General features: G+C 39.2%; 1 non-coding gene across 1 annotated transcript; it reads left to right on the top strand.

Moving 5' to 3' along the window:
• The first annotated feature begins 4,188 nt into the window (after positions 1 to 4,188).
• On the top strand, positions 4,189 to 4,294 carry LOC122007576. Its single transcript, XR_006119046.1, has one exon. It is a non-coding gene; the product is annotated as a small nucleolar RNA R71 (small nucleolar RNA).
• The last annotated feature ends 223 nt before the right edge of the window (positions 4,295 to 4,517 follow it).

The following is a 4,517-nucleotide window of genomic DNA, read 5'->3' as shown; positions in this document are numbered from 1 at the left end:
TCAAGACAATAATTGTGCTAACATTTCACTTGAATCCAAGAAAGCATATAAGTGAAGATTTGATGTTCTCAAAGATTTTTTTTTTTTCCATGATTATTTCAAAAACAAGCAAAATAAAGCAACAAGCAATGAAAATATGAACCAACATGAAAAATTAACAAAAACTAAAAACTGAAAACCAAACTAAACAGTACATGACACCCCGCCAGACTTAAACTTTTCATCGTCCCGATGAAATCAATATGGTGGAGGAAGTGGAGGTGGACGAGGGAAAGGAGGTCTACGACGTGGTTGGCCAATAGGAAAACTAGGAAAACCTGGAATCTCACCCAAGGATCTATGATACTCATATAAAGCATCTACTTGTTGGCTAGTAAGCATCATGCTCTGCATAAAATCTCTCATCCTAGCCTGATCAGTATCATAATCCTGCACAAACTCAGCCACTTGACCTTGAAAATTCCTCGTAAACTGAAAATGATTTTGTACCTCCCTAAACTGATCATCAGATAAAGAGAAGCGCCCCTCCAACATTTTTCGTTGGGAATCTTGCTTCTCATGAAGTGATTCTAGAGATGTACGAAATTCTGAAAAATCAAACCTAGAAGATCCCGTGCCATATGCAAAAGAATGCCTAGCGGGCTCCATAAAACTAGAAGGCTGCGGGTGTCCATATGACGAGGGCTCATGATGTGGCTCAGTGTCTCCAGGTATAGAAGGGTTATCCTCAAAATCTAACTCAGAAATTACCCAATTAGCCGGGTTACGAATAGTAGTTCGTTCAGGAAAAGGAAGGGGTAAAGGAGAACCACTCCTCCTAGGAAACGCGAAACCATTCTCATCCCGAACGATCATTTTCATAGCAAGACATGCATCAATGTCAATCATGTCATTACCATGAATTATTTCCAACCCATCAACATCAAGATTTAAATTATAAGCTATTCGGGTAATCAAACCACCAAAAATAATTGATCCCGATGATGCCCTAGCAGATCTTAATAAGGTTTGAACAAAATGAAAACCAGAATCAAATTCAACCTTATAAAGCATAGCCCATAAAGCATAAAGCTCTATCTTTTTAACCACCCCATCACTCTCTCCCCTACCAAAAATAGTTTTACCCATGACTCTATGTAGATACCTAAAGATGGGGTTTTGCATATGGGAGGTCTTAGCTCTTGAAGGCTCATAAGGTTGATCTAACCCAGTTATTGCATTCCAAAAATGATTCCAATTAAACCTTGGATCAAACCTACGAGGGCTACCGGTGGTTAATCCAAAACAAGAATTAAAGTCACTAAATGCCCATAGAAATTCTTGATTCATTAGTCTAAATGAGATTTTTCCAAAATAATCATCTTCATTAGTAAAATGGACATCCAATGAACTTAAAAATTCCAAAACAAGACGAGGATATGTAGGCAAATGTGTGTACATAATATCACTCCAATCCAAAAACCCAATCATCAAATCTACATCTTCCCTAATTCCAAGCATATCAAGAACAGTTGGGTCCATATATCTAGTACACACTATATTTCTATTGACAAGAATTGCAAATCTAGTTACTTGATCATCATTTCTAAACACAATATTGAATTCATTGTCATTACCTTCGTTGCGTGAAGTCCTTTTTCCTTTGCCCTTCACTGGTTGTTTTCCTTTGTCCCTTGATGGCTCCTTCTCTTTGTCTCCACTGGATCCACCACCTCCTTTGCGAAGTTTCTTCAAAATATTGGACATCTTGATGAGTTTAGATAGGGGAAGAATTATCTAGGGTTAGAAAAATGGAAATCAAAGAACAAAACTTCAAAGAGCAAAGATCTTAGGTTAGGAGAACAAAAAGTCCAAGTCTTAGAGAGGAGGAGAATCCGGATCTAAGAGATCTTGAGAGATTAGAGAGGAGTTTTTAAGAGATTGGGAGAGAAAGATATGTTTTGGAGAGTTGGGGGTGTGCGGAACACGGCCAAGATCTGGCCGTGTAAGGTAGAAAGAAGACTTTAATAACTCTCCTACACGGGCCGTGCAGATCCACACGGCCTCCCCCTCTTCCTTCTCTGGATTCTTCGCACGGCCTCTCCATCTTTCTTCTCGGGATTCTTTACACGGCCGTGTTTGAGACACGACCTAGACCTTTTTCTCCTCAGGAGATCCTACACGGCCGTGTCTGGATGACACGGCCCAAGCACTTCCCTTCTCTGCAACCTTTGCCTGGCCGTGTATAGCACACGGCCGGGCTCTGTTTTGCACCTAACCTGAAAACAAAATCAAAAGAATGCATCAAACTAAAAGAAATTAAAATACAAATCAAAACTAACTAAAAGAACCCTTGGGTTGCCTCCCAAGAAGCGCTTGTTTAAGGTCTTTAGCTCGACCAAACTTGATCATTCACTTCTTTTCCTCGCCCTTGGAGGACAGATATACTTTTCGTTTTTGTTGGGAGATCTTCTCCCAACATCTTCCACCACATTGTCTCCTTCGTTTGGTGGCCTTCCATGAGGATGGAAATTCCATTCCTCAAGTTTATAAATGCTTGTCCTGCTACAAGCATTTAAAAGAGACGAGACATGGTTAGAGATATTAGATAAATCATATTCCAACCTTTCCTTACCAATTACCAAAGAAAGCTTATGATTTTTGACATCAATTATAGCTCCAGCTGTAGCAAGGAAAGGTCTTCCTAATATGATAGGAATCCTGGGGTCCTCTTCCATGTCCAACACGACAAAATCTGTGGGAATAACATTCCCATCCACCTCTACTTGCACATCTTCTATAATACCCAAAGGGTACTTGCAGGAATGATCGGCAAGTTGAAGTGCCATAGTAGTAAGTTTAATGTTTTTGAGACATAATTTATTACAAATTGAATAGGGAATGAGGCTAACACTTGCCCCCAAATCACAAAAAGCTTTTTCAAAAAATTCTTTTCCTATGTTGCAAGGAATATAAAAGCTCCCTGGGTCCTTTAATTTTGGGGAAGTGTTCTTCTCCAAAATAGCACTACATTCCTCACTAAGCGCAATGGTCTCAACCTCTCCTCTTCTTCTCTTGTTTGACATGAGATCCTTCAGGAATTTGACAAATCTAGGCATTTGAAGAATAGCATCAATAAGAGGTACCTCTACACATATTTCCTTAACTTTTTCTAAAAACTTGCCAAATTCTTCATCTTTCTTGAGCATTGTAAGTCTTTGAGGAAAAGGGACAGCTTTGCTCTGATGGTTCAGTGGAAGAGTCTCTTCAACCTCAATGGTACTCTCCTCATTAGCTTGAATCTGATTTGGTATAAGAGGAGAGAGCTCTTCTTCTTTTTGTATCCCTTTTGGAGCAGTCACTTGGGAGTCTCCCAAGGTCCGTCCGCTCCTAAGCTCAATTCTATTGCAATGCTCCATAGGATTCACATCAGGTTTTCCTGGAAGTTGTCCTGGTGCTCTGGATGATGAGGAAGCTAGTTGGGCAATTTGACTATCCTGGATCTTTTGATGCTTTTCAGAATTATCCATTCTCTGAATGAGCTTTGCTAAATCTTGCTTCATTTCATTCTGACTTGAGATAATTTCTTCAAGCATCTTTTCAATATTTGACTTTGGTAAGCCTTGAGAAGATAGATGTTGAAAATTTTGTTGCCCAGCTTGAAAATTTGGTCTTGCCCCCATAGATGGTCCTTGATCTTGATTATTTCTGTAAGAAAAATTGGGATGACTCTTCCATCCAGGGTTATAAGTATTTGAGTATGGGTTGTTCTGCCTTTGATTGTAACTCATGATTGCATCACATTGTTCCAGTTGATTGATTTGTGCAGTGATAGCTCCCAATGGACATGAGTCATTTGAGTGCTCTGAACTCCCACATACTTCACAAGATGTACTAATAGCATTGACCATATTAGCACTAGTCCCCATATTCTCAAATTTCTTTGTAAGAGCGTCTAATTTTGCAGACAAAAGAGTGACTGCATCTACATCAAACTTCCCTGATGCTTTAATTGCTGGGTTTACAGAAGAATAGCCACCACTTCTTTCATTTGCCTATTGATGATGATTTTGTGCTACACTGTCAATAATTTCTTCAGCTTCATCTAAACTTTTATTCATAAGTGCCCCTCCAGCAGCTGAATCAAGGGACACTTTGGTATGATAGTTGATACCATTATAAAAAGTGTGCAACACTAACCATCTTTCCAACCCATGATGTGGGCATTGTCTGAGCATACTATTATATCTATCCCATGCTTCAAAAAGAGATTCTGAGTCAGTTTGCTTGAAGCTTGCAATTAAATTCCTCATATGAGTTGTTTTGCTTGGTGGATAGAATTTATCAAGAAACTGTTGCTCACACTGCTCCCAAGTGGTGATGCTATTAGGGGCCAAAGAATTCAGCCATTGCTTTGCCCTATCTCTTAAAGAAAACCAAAATAATAATAATCTAACTGCTTCTGAAGGAACTCCATTCATTTTCATGGTACCACATATTTCATAAAAGACCTCTAAGTGTTGATTAGGGTCTTCATG

This window comes from Zingiber officinale, chromosome 7B (genome assembly GCF_018446385.1).
Source record: "Zingiber officinale cultivar Zhangliang chromosome 7B, Zo_v1.1, whole genome shotgun sequence".
NCBI lineage: Eukaryota > Viridiplantae > Streptophyta > Magnoliopsida > Zingiberales > Zingiberaceae > Zingiber > Zingiber officinale.
The sequence above is the reverse complement of the archived record's forward strand: the minus strand, read 5'-3'. Positions and strand labels throughout refer to the sequence as shown.